The following is a 13,490-nucleotide window of genomic DNA, read 5'->3' as shown; positions in this document are numbered from 1 at the left end:
GACGCCTCTGATATCGGATTGTCACTTTCAAGTTGAGTAGTTTCCATTTTTGGCTGTTCAGCAGTATTCGGCCGAATTTTTGTTTTATTCCTGGTCTCTTTTTCGGAGTTTCCAGATTTTCTACTGTTACTGACTCCGGGGTCCGAACCCGGAGTGGGTTTCTTGAATTCTTGACTCACTACTAGTATTTCTGTATTTATTTTCTGCTAGAAATATCCCAGAAAGCTTTCGCAGATGATTCAGAAAAATTTTTCTTTGAATATCCTTTTGTCAAAAATAAAATTTTCTCTGGTTGGAATTATGATCTTATCGGCTTAAAGTTTTTATGTTGTAGTTGATTTCGGCGATATTCCAAAAAACTATCCCGTTTTTTGGTTAAAAAACTTTACTCGACAAATTTCTTTATTTTCTCACTACGATTGCTTATCTTCAGAACGGATCTTTACAATTGAACACGTCTGACTTCAACGGTTGCTCGCAGCGAACTAGATGAGATACAAGAGTTCTATTACGTATTCCCTAGGGGACGTACTTATGGTAGTGTGTGGGAAAGAGACGTGTGCGACGTGATCGACGCATAGAAGGATGGAATGAGCATCGAGTAGATTCATTTGATAGATAAGGGCGCGGTGGAATCACAAAAATAACGCTATAATATTAATAATGAACGAAAAATCGGATTAAAGAAAAAAACATGGCCACTGGCGTTAAAGAAAAAAACATGTCTGCCAACGTAATAAAAAAACATGTCTGTCATACAGGGTGTCTCATCGTTTATGAAAAAAAAAACATGTACAATGTGTCTCAAATACGTCAGCGTGGAATATAATGATATTATAATATAAAAAAACATGGCCACATGCGTTAAAGAAAAAAACATGGCTGCCATACAGGATGCATCATCGTTTAAGAAAAAACATACGTCAGCGTGAAAAATAATAGTATAATAATAATACTGAATGTAAAATCGTTTTGAAGAAGGAAAAAAACATGGCCACGAACGTTAAAGAAAACAACATGGTTGTTGACGTAATAGAAAAAAACATCGCTGTCATACAGGGTGTCTCATCGTTTAGGAAAAAAACATGTACAGGGTGTACGTCGGCGTGAAAAATAATGATATGATAATAATAATGAATGAAAAATCGGAATAAAGAAAAAAACATGACGTCAATATGTACAGGGTGTCTCAAAATACGTCATTTAAAAAAAGTTTAACGAAGCTCTATGGTTTAGGTGTGTGATTCTTCGATATGTACAGGGTGTCTCATTTAGGAAAAAAAAACATGCCAGGTGGGGGCCTAACGTTTTAGCGTGAATTATATTTCTCGTTCACACAAAAGGGTTTTAAAAAACTTTTTATTTGAACAGAGTAACAACTAATAACTATGAAATATAAGTACTGGCTATTACAAATCAATTGCACCTATTTATATATAAATTATTGCCGACTTTGCAGATATCAGCAAAATAATTGATGTCGTCTTCGGGTCATCGAACAATATCCTGCGAACTGTAACTTCTCCATCCCCTGGGGAAGTCTTGTAAGGGACGAACAAGACTGAAGATGATGCTTCGTGTTCGGAAACTGGTGGATCATCATTGGATGGTTCTTTCTTCGTTTGACTTTTCAATCTATAAATTACGTATAGAAGGAAGATGGTGAATGTAAATGGGAGTCATCCAGAAATGGCTATTATCAGATTGTCTGGTTTCTTCTGGGATGAGTTGTAACCTCTCTTCTTCTAGGGTCAGATGTTGTAGTTTATCCAGGGGAATCTTATCTAATTTCAATGGTTTGAATTTCAGCGAGGAATTGATGTGAGCTGTCTTGATATTTGGTAAAGTGAGGGGTTCGTCTAATATGACACTTTTGGAGTTTATGAAGGCTTCGTTGTTGGTTTTGAATTCACAACCTGGTGGAAGTTTTATCAGATGCACTCCTTCCAGAACCATAACTTTCGTACTGGAACAATGTGTAGATATCTTCGTGAATGGGTTGAAGATCGTAGTAGTGGATGAAGTCGTGGGTACTAGTCTTGATCTCTGCTTGTCCCATCTTGGGGGGAAGTAGTCCTGGATTTGTCTTGAGGTTCTGGATTTCGATCTCGTGTCCTCTCGTCAGGTGAAGGCTGTAAAGGGACGAAGAATTTAGTTATCTTATTAGGCAAATGTCTTATATTTTTCTTATGGACGTTTGCATTTTCTGTCTCGACAGTTACTGTTTGGTCTTTCTGGATGGATTTTGGGAAGAAGGGTGGTAGCAGTTTTCTTTTCACTGTTTTTCTTGTGTACACCTTGGTGCAGGGTTTGTAGGTGATAGGAGTTTCTTTTCTTGTTTCTCTTCTCTATGATATTTGTTTTCTGTTTCTGAAAATCTTCGTTGATTTTCCTATATATTTCCGTCGTTTTTTCCCTGTGTTGTTGGACGTAGTTGTTAATCAAGGCCCGTCTTATGTCGATATCGAATGGGTCTTGACTATTGAGATGTCCGTTCAGAATATCCATAGGTTTCTGTCTTGTTGCTGAATGGATAGAGTTGTTGTATCCTAGGATGGCATAGAGCATCTGTTCTTTGATGTCTCTTTTCTTATGCGTATCTCTAAATATTCTCAAGTGCTCGATCAATGTGGAATGGAATATTCCAACTATCCCGTTTGACTGAGGGTTTTCTGGACTGGTATAGTGAATGTTGACTTTATGTGTGTCAACAAATTCTTGGATCAGTCCATTTTTGAATTCCGTTCCATTATCAGTGACGATCATATGTGGTATTCCATGATGGTTGATGAATACTAAGAGAGCATTGAGAGTGTTGATAGCATTACATCCCTCTATTGGATACGCCTGGCCATATTTTGAAAATGCATCCACAATCGTCAGGAATTTTTGTTCACTAGCCTGAAAGGTATCCATGTGTATTATTTCAAGAGGCTTTGTTGGGGTAGGTGTCAGCATGAACTTTGGCTTCTCTGCTCTTCGATCATAGTTGTTGATTTGACAAGTTTCGCATAAGTTGATAGCTTCTTCGATATCTTTTTTTATATTGGGCCAATAATACAATCTTTTGATCCGAGTTTCCGTTTCGGTGATTCCTCTATGGTTTGTTTCTCAGTCATGCTACTGCTTGATTATTTCTTTTTGTCTAGCTGAGCAATTGACATCTTCCAAAAGGCGGTTGCATTTTATGAGATCGAAAGAGGAATTCTTGAATGTCTCTCTCAAGATTCTGCACATGCTGGGGTAGAGTTCTTCATCTTCGAACATCAAAGCGTATTCCTTTCCTGGGCTGATATATTCTTTGAAAAAGTTGAAAACATTTTCGTCCATATTGTCGTTTCCCAACTGAGCATGGTATCTTCTTTTATTCGGGAATATTTCTTCTATCACCGTTCTTGCTAGGGAAGATGACTTGGTTAGTGAAGACATTGAGAGGTTTCTCTGATATTGGTATTTCCAATATTGGACTTTCTCTGGCTGTATGGTTGGTGATGCCACTAGTATCTTCGTCTGGGGTAACTTCCGGGTTCAGGTTCACGCATTTCTTGTCTCCTTCGGTTGGGGGTTCATTCTCAATTTCTTGTTCTTGCGGTATGGGGTCCTTATCTTCAGGAAAATGGTGATAAAAGCACTCTTCAAGCAGATCGTTGATGATGTCATCTGCAGACTCAGGAACTTCTGATGGAGGATGGTTGAATAGAGATGCCTTGTCGTCGTCGTAGTTTGCTTCATGGAGCTCCTTTGTATGTATCTCTATTCTGGAGAGCGCATCGGCGTTGGTATTGCTTGTGCCTTTTTTGTAGACCACTTCGTTGTCATACTCGATAAGGTCGGAAATATTTGGTGGCCCAAACTATTGCAAGCATTTCCTTTTCGATGGTAGAGTACCTCATTTCAGTTTCGTTCAGGGTCCTAGATGCATAAGCTATTGGCTTGTCTTTTCCTATGGGTCCTTGGGACAGAACGGCTCCTATGGCAAAATTGCTGGCATCTGTGGTCAAATTAAAAGGCTTTGTGAAGTCCGGATACTGTAGTAGTGGTTCATTGGTAAGCAGGTTTTCATAAGTTTGAACACATTTTAGGAATTCTGGCGTTTGCTCTATATGGGCATCTTTCTTCAGACAGGAGGTTAACGGTTTGGTAGTCTTGACGAAGTCCTTGATGAACTTCCTGTAGTACCCTAGGAGTCCTAGAAATCCTCTGATCTCTTTGACAGTTCGAGGTACAGGATAGTCCATGATTGCTTTGACTTTTGCTGGGCTTGGTTTTATCCCATTTGAAGTGACGATGTGTCCTAGAAAGCTGACTTATTTTTTCAGGAATTCGCACTTGTCTACTTGTATTTTGAAACCAGTTTCTCGTAGACGTTGGAAAACTTTTGTGAGGTTGACCATATGCTCCTGCAGAGATGTAGAGAAGATGATTGTCATCCATATAAACCAAGCAGATAGTCCCTTGTAGACCCTTTAGGACATTGTCCATAACCCTTTGAAAGGTCGCTGGAGCATTTTTCAGTCCAAACGGCATACGCAGGTACTCGTAGTGTCCGTTTTCGACGTTGAATGCGGTCTTAGGGATGTCCTCCTCTACCATCTCTTTTTGGTGGAATCCGCTTGCCAAATCCAGGGTAGTGAAATATTGACACCTTCCCAGTTTGTCGAGGATGTCAGAAATGTTCGGAATAGGGTAACGGTCGTCTATTGTCTTCTCGTTGACTTTGCGGAAATTCACAACGATACGCCATTTTGCTTTTCCAGAGGCGTCCAGTTTTTTTGGAACGACCCAAATTGGTGAGGACCAGGGAGATTGGCTAGGTCTGATGATTCCATGGTCCAATAACGAAGTTATTTGCTTCTTAACTTCTTCCTTGTGTACATACGGTTATCGGTATGATTTTGTGTAGACTGGGATTTCGTCTCTGGTTTTTATATGGTGTTTGACCTGATTGGTGAATGTGAGTGAGGAATCTGGTTGGTGAAAAATATCAGCATATCTTCCGCATAATTTTCTGATATGCATCTCCTCTTCTGGATTAGATCCTCCATGTTGTTGATTGGGTCTCTGCTTCCTGATGGAATTATGTCAGGAGAATAGATATGATACTCTTGAAGATTTATGGGGCTGCTGCGTACTGGTTCGGCTAGAACGATTTGGGGTTCATCTGGACTGAAGTGGACAATTTCCGTCCAGGCTAGATGATCACGGGCATCAGCGAGAGCTTCACGGATGTAAGCGCTTTGCAGTTCCTGTCTTGGTATCATGATAGTTCCATTCTTCTCCTTCACCGGTAGTCGTAGTTGGGTCACGCTGTCTAGCTCCAATTGAATAGAGTTGAACTGGGTCTTATTGGTTTCGTAGTACTGGATTGGGAGAGAGGAGTATTCGGTTAAAAGGGAGGATTCAGGAAAATTCAGTTCAGCTTTGAGAAATTTCAGGTTGTCCAGTCCAATGAGGCCATCAAAAGTTTCGTGGAATTTGAAGAGGTAGAATTTCAGAATGCCGTTTGAGTTAAACTCAGGAAATATGGGAATTTCTGCACTGTAATCTTGAGAATAGTTTTGGAAAATGGAAGTGACGACAGAGGGATCTTTTTTGATGCAATCTTTGTAATATTGGAAAGCTCATTCAGGATTGAGAAAGGATTTTGTTGATCCGGTGTCAATGAGGAGTTTGAGGGGAGGATTTGCAATGGTTATATAAGGAAGTTTTCTCTTATCGTTGAATGTATGCAGTTCCACTATATTTCTTGGTTTTGTCCTGGATCCAATGGAAAATTTACATCTGGTTCCTGTTGGTCTTCTTGAACCTGGAATTCTTCAGTTGGTTCTTGATTGGGATAAGAGCAGGTTTCTTCAATGTAATAGGGGTTTGCTTCATATCCAAAGTCTTCGTCATGTTGCTCAATGTTGAACATGGGAGCTGGATTGAAATTTGGTCTTGCCTGAGGTTGGGTTCTCATGCTCCTCGTTGGTGCTCCATAAGTATTTCTGGTACTGATGCTCATTGGTGTTGGCTCTTGTCCATTCTGCCTGTTTGGTTGATTCTGTCCAAAACGTTGTGGTTGGACTGAAGGCAACATCTGTCTCTGTTGAGTATTTGGTTGCCAATGTGGTCTGAAGGTCGGTTGTTGAAATTGTGGTTGGAGTCCCATTGCCTGATGAGATTGTTGTTGTCCGGGTCGTTGAAAGTGTTGCATGGGTTGGTACATCCGCTGTGGTATTGATTGTTGGGCATATTGGTGATTTCCAGTTCTTTGCTGGGTCTGGAGTGGTTTCTTGGAGACTTGTGGGGGTCCAAACGTCCTTTGTAGATATCGGATATTGTTTTCTTCTTGGATGTACTGCATTGCTGTTGCCAAGTCTATTGGTTTCATTCCTCTTATGGTGGATCCCATGGGCTCTCGTAGTCCGGCTAGGAATGTTGTTAGAGCTTGTTGTTGGAAAAAGCTTTTCTTGCTAATCTTTATCGTATCATCGGCGGTGTGTAATTCGATATAGTTTGATATTGTGTTTAAAAGTCCCATGACTTTTTCGTAGAAACGTTGTGGTGTTTCGTTCTGGTCTTGTCGCAGGTTTACCAAATCTCTTGTTAAGGAATTTTCATTCCGTTGGTCGGCGAAGTTTTGGATTAGAGTTCCTTTGATGCTGTTCCACTCACTACATCCATAAACTGAGATGACGTCTTTGGCTCTGCCTCGTAGCTTGTTGAGTAGTCCTTGTATCAATATATGGTTCTGAAAACAACCGGGGTCTTCAGTATTCCAATATTCGTTCAGAATCATTGTTGATACGTTGATGAACTGGTATAATTCATTTGGGCTTCCATCGTATTTGGGTACAATCCAAAAATTCTTCAGGTCGAATTGTTTTGCCATGTTGATGGGATTTAAAGGTTGGTCAATTGTTTGAGGAATGATGGATGGGCGAGAATTGATATTTGAAGGTGAATTTGGTAAAACTAAGGTAGGGGGACTTAAAATAGTATTTGCAATTGATGAAGCTGAGTTCATTTGTGCTTTCAGGATGACGATGATGGCCGTTGCATATTCTGTCACCAAAAACTTATTTCTATGTAGATATTCCTTGACTGACGATAGTGAAGAGGTATTCTTGTTTACGGCCGGAATTCTTCCTGGTGTACTTGCTTCTCGGTGGAACTTGGTTCGGGAGAATAGTGGATAAACGTTTGAGAACGACGAGGATCTTCTAAGGACTCTTCCACTATCCTACCGACTGCGCTAATTATATTTCTCGTTCACACAAAAGGGTTTTGAAAAACTTTTTATTTGAACAGAGTAACAACTAATAACTATGAAATACTGGCTATTACAAATCAATTGCACCTATTTATATATAAATTATTGCCGACTTTGCAGATATCAGCAAAATAATTGATGTCGTCTTCGGGTCATCGAACAATATCCTGCTGATGTAAGGGGTTATCGAACTGTAACTCGTGCGATCCCAATGGGAAACGTTTGAAAATGAGGGCAATGGAGGTATTTAGCAATGACATTTCAAAATATGTCAGATGCGTTTTTTCGTGTTAGTTGGGAAATGGGGGAGTGGGGGTGAAGAAAATACGTGGGAGGGTAATATTATTTTTTTCGAATGAATGTTGATGTCGTTAAACAGTTGAAATATTGAGTGATAAAATGATATCTGAAGAATACAGACGGAAAGTTGGAGAGTTTTGTAAACGTGTTCAAGAATTGAAGAAAGCCATTCAATTTTTCGAAGCAAAAAAGCATGTTTTGAATCGGTTGGATAATTTGAATATTCAAGACAGAGTGTTCGATCGAAAAGTGCCTAAAACGAATTATCCGCTGCGAAGAATTCAACCTCACAGCGTAGATTATGTCGCCGCCAATGCTCAGAATAAATTTTGTACTTTCGAGTGCAATAATAAATAATGTTTTGTGTGTGAACGTACCAAAGGGCGTTAAATTCATGGCAATTTGTGTGAAGCCCAATAATTTCGATCATGGATGCAATAGAACACAATGGAAATTGATGAGTTCAACATTTGTCAATGACGACCAATTGGCAGTTTTTGCAAGCAAAGTCCCGAAAAATACCTCCTTCAAATACAAACTGAGGCTGATATTCCACGCTCTTCGAGAAAATGATACAAAAACTGTCGAATTCATTCCAGAACACGCAAGGCTAGCCAAAAAGAAGTCACAAATGGAATTTGACCTTTACAGAATTCTCATTATAATATCTACGATATTAGCATGTATTTTGATTAGATTTTTCCAAGAAATAATTATGAAATTGAGATTTGAGAAAAAAGTAAGAAAATAATTATGAATTTCACTTTCGAGTCAAGGATGGAATATAATATGTGGGAGTATTAGGCGGATGTTTGCTACGGTTAGCGAGCCATCTGCATGAAAACGGTCGCTTCATCAGTTGTAACTGTGACTCTGTTGCGTTTGTGTGTGTATGCATTATCTTCAATAAACAGATGTAAGTACGAAATTTGATTTGAAAACAATGTATAATCATGTATTTCATTTGCGAAACTCAGTGAAATTATTTTAATTGAAGAGCCTTCAAAACTTTTGGTCACAATTGCGTATGTGTAATCGAAAAATTTCATTTTTCATTTCAAAACCGAAAGATTTCGTTATAATTATACTAATGATCATTTCAGAAAGTCTTCAAAACTTTTGGTCAAAATTGCGTGTGTAATCGAAAAATTTCTTTTTTCATTTCAAAACCGAAAGATTTTGTTTTCCAAGGTGTTTGTACTTACTTATAATTATTTCAAAAAGTATTCAACATTTTTAGTTAAAATTGCGTGTGTCTTTGCAAACAAAAAATTTCATATTTTCTCAATTCGAAATATCTCGTTTTCCGTGAAATGTTTCCAAAATTTTTGCTCAAAATTGTGTGTGTAATCAAAAAAAAATTCCATTTTTCATTGCGAAACCAAAATATTTCATTTTCCGTGAAATGTTTTCAAAATTGTGTACTACAGTGTTGGTGTAATCGAAAAATTTCATTTTCCATTTCAAAACGGAAAGATTTCGTTTTCCAAGGTGCTTGTACTTACTTGTGATTATTTCAAAAAGTATTCAAAATTTTTTTTTCAGATTATGTGTTTTGAAATTTGAAATACAAAATACCTCGTTTTCCGAAAACTCTTTTGAAATTTTCACTCAAAATTGCATGTGTTTGTGCAAATAAAAAATTTAATTTTCTTTCAATTCTAAAAATACGAATAATCTCTTTCCGTAAAAAGTTTTTAAAATTTTTGCTCAAAATTGTGCGTGTAATCAAAAAATTTCAATTTGTTAAATTTTTTGTTGTAGATGGATCTGAACAAAATTAACGGAATTTCTCTTGTAGACACAGAGAATAAGAAACCTGTGGATAAATTACAAAATCTTCCGCTAGGAGAGCCGTAGAAAATTTTCTCAGCCCGAATCGTGCAGACGAAATTTGAAAAGACAGTACTGCTCGAGTTGGAGAAACATATAACGTTTCTACCGCAGAGAGTTACAAAGACCTACGAGGGATTCATAAATCATTTCGAACAAGAAAAGTACGCCATCGTGTTCAGAGGGCTGATTAATACGGGAAGAGCCAATCCTGCAACATCTTTCGAAATTGTAGAAAATTGAGGTTTGTATTGTTGTTTTTGATTTGTTTTTCTTTGAAAGTGGTAAGATGTGTGATTTGAAATTCATTTTTCTTCTTCGTTTTCCAGATAGTTATATATCCTCCGCCCCTCAGTACAACAGAAACATTTTTCGTCAAGCTTTCCTTTGAGAATTATCTCCGTTCATCGCTTCACCACATTTGACCAAGGTTCGAGTTTCCTACAGTCCTTCTACAGAATAGTACTTCAAGCTTCCTTCTGCAGCGTTCAGCAAGCATTCATTTGTGTATTCGTCGCAGGAAAAAAAATTTTTATTTGTAAGTAGAAAATGGTGTTTTCAAAAATTTTATCGCAAATTGATAAATTGCTTGAAGTAATTAAACAAAATTATTCAAGTTCCCTTGCACGACGTCGTTGAATTTGATTGGTAGGCATATTAGAAAATGTGAGTTGGCAATGAAAAAAATTAAATTTTCAGTGGGAGAAAAAAATGAAATTATTAGTAAAATTGGGGAGTTGAAACGCATTAGATGTATAATAAATGTTATGAAAAACGATAATTATATTGCATTAAGTTTGAAACAAAGCAGTAGAGTTAAATGGGAAAATGTAAATGCAATTTTCTGGGGTAGAGTGAGGACAGGTGTGATTATAAATTTAGCGCACGAAGAAGTGCGGAAATTTTTGAGTATTGCATTTTTTTTTCAAATCTAGAATTTCCAAAATTTTGAAGGAGATGCAATGCCTCAAAGTGAACATGACATTGTTGGGGGATTTCATCAAAACATCGAATGACGGGGAAATTATCGATAGAAAATATTTCAATACTCGTAATGAAATCATTGATTTGGGGACAGATTTGTCTGCTTGGTACAACGAACATGTTGTGGATGTTATTTTGAATAAACTCGGCGAATTTCAGGAAAGAGACTCTGGTTGGGCATTGAGTAAAATTATTTTGCTTGACGTAGCAATCAATAAATATGAAATGGGCAACGGTGCATCATTCATACGATTGCCCAAGAGATTGCAAACAAGCATGCATGTGTGAATCTTGATAATCAAGATGATGCGTGTTTTTTTCAGAGCAGTCGTAAGTAGTTTGTACCCTCCCAAAGGAAACATTACACGTGCATCTCCATATCCAAATTATGATTCGATTTTAAATATAAAGGGTTTCGAAATTCCTATGCCAATTCGCTGCATCATAAAATTTGAAAAACAAAACGATATTTCTGTGAATGTATTTAGTTTAAAAATGAATGTTGTCAAAGAAAAGACATTTTATGAAGTAGTACCTGCACGATTAAACAAAAATAAATTGAATAAACATGTAAATTTACTATTAATTCAAAATGTATATTTTCCTTAATTAAATGAGTATGACGCTTTACCTCAAGATACAGATGACTGTGAAATCAAATACCACTATTGCTATATTAAAAATATGTCTAGATTATTTTCAAAACAAAAGTTTTTCTGTGATCGATGTATCAATTATTTTTCAAGTCAGCAGAAATTGGATGAATATATTGTTTTGTGTGAGAATATAAACGAGTGTAAAATTTCATTTCCAAAATTTGATCATGTTGAATTCCGAAATTATGTATATAAACAAAAATGTCCTTTCGGTTCATACGCTGATTTTGAATCAGTCCTCGAAAATTGCAAGGAAAAGAATTCGGTCAAATGTAGAAAATTTCAAAAACAAAGCGTTCAGTGTAGGCTTCTACTTGAAATGTTCTTATGATAACAGTTTGTCCAAATTTAATAGTCATCGAAGTGAAGATTGCGTACAATGGTTTACCGATGAAATGGCTAGCATTGCAAAATTCTTTGAGTCACAAATTGAGAATATCGAACCGATGATATGTCCTTCTAATATTGTCACTGCCAAGGTATGTCATATATGTGAGAAACCTTTTACCGAAAAAGATATCGTCAGAGATCATTGTCACTTTTCAGGTTTGTTTAGAGAATTTAGTCATCAAGCTTGCAATTTATCGTTCAAGAAGCTCTTTATCGTACCCATTACATTCCACAATTTGAGTGGATATGATAGTCATTTCATTATAAGAGATGTAGCAAAAAAAAGGAAGTGTCAGCATACTTCCCATCAACAAAGAAAAATATATTTCTTTCACCCAATACGATAATGAAACCAGCATTAAATTCAGATTTATAGATTCTTATCGTTTTATGGGAGCCAGTCTCGATGAATTAGTTTCCACACTGGATGATAAGAATTTGAAAATATTGGAGAAGGAATTTGCAGAATTGGACGATGAGAAGTTTGAACTCCTCATTAAGAAAGGCGTATTCCCATACGATTATGTGGACGGTGTGGAAAAACTTCTCGACACTGAGTAACCATCGAAAAAACATTTTTATAATAAATTAAACGATTGTGACATTGATGATGCAAAGTATGCTCATGCTCAACGAGTTTGGCATCTATTCGATATCAAAACTTTGGGGGAATACAGCGATTTATACATGCGAACTGATATATTGCTGTTGGCAGAGTTTTTGAAAACTCGCGAAATTGACTTGAAAACATATGGGCTGGATCCTGCGTGGTATTATACTATGCCGGAGTACACGTGGGATTGTATGTTGAAATACACAGGTTGTGAACTGTAAATTTTAAAAGACGTCGATATGGTTATGTTTGTGGAAAAGGGTATGAGGGGCGGAATTTCGGTTTGTTATAATAGATATTCGGAAGCCAATAACAAGTACATGCCAACATATGATCCAAATACATAATGTATTTCGATGTAAATAACTTGTATGGGTGGGCAATGTCACAATATTTGCCATATGGAGGCTTCGAATGGGTCGATACGAATATTGATGTATCTCAAATTCCCGATGACAATCCAGAAGGATATATTTTACAATGTCGATTTGGAGTACCCTGAGGGACTTCACGATTTACACAAAGATTTTCCATTTTGCCCCGAGCACCGCGCTCCACCAAATTCCAAATTGACAAAATTGATGCCAACTCTATAATAAAACAGAGTATACGTAACACTATAGAAATTTGAAACAGGCCCTCGAGCATAGATTGAAGTTAACTAAAATTCATAAAGTTCTGAAATTTAAACAATCTGCATGGCTGCGTCCCTATATTGAGTTGTATACTCGATTGAGGACTGCAGCCAATACGTCTTTAGAAAAAAATCAATTCAAATTAGCCAACAACGCGATCTTTGGGAAAACCATGGAGAACATCCGGTTGCACCGAATAGTGAAATTATTGTCCTTTTACGAGGGCAGATTTGGCGCCAAAAATCTCATTTCCAACCCTCGATGTCATAATCGTACAATTTTCGATTCAAATTTGATAGCTATCGAATTGAAAAAGGCCGAACTTATATTTAATAAACTGATGTATGTTGGCATGGCAATTTTGGATTTGTCAAAAACATGCATGTTTCAATTTCATTACGAATTCATGTTACTACCTACCATGAGCATGGAAAAATGCAAGGTACTGTATACAGATACAGACAGTTTCATTTATGAGCTATCGTGTGACGATGGGTATATTGATATTATCAAAAAACACATTTCAAAATTTGACACTTCGAGAGATAACGAGTACAACATCCCCCTTGCAAATAAAAAAGTACCCGGACACATGAAAGATGAAGCAAACGGCAAAATTATCACACATTTCGCAGGACTACGTTCAAAAATGTACACATACAAAGTGCAGGATGGTTAAGTTGTTAAAAAGGCAAAGGGAGTGAAATATGGCGTCGTTAAAAATAAATTGAGCTTTGAAGATTACGTAGATTGCTTGAAGAATTTCAAGCAGAAGAATGATATTCTTCTGAATTGTGCATTGTGTGATACAATGCACAATAAGA

Source organism: Leptinotarsa decemlineata, unplaced genomic scaffold (genome assembly GCF_025532065.1).
Source record: "Leptinotarsa decemlineata unplaced genomic scaffold, Ldec_3_MD MMD2_tig00026340_RagTag_RagTag, whole genome shotgun sequence".
Lineage (NCBI taxonomy): Eukaryota > Metazoa > Arthropoda > Insecta > Coleoptera > Chrysomelidae > Leptinotarsa > Leptinotarsa decemlineata.
Note: the sequence above shows the minus strand (reverse complement) of the source record.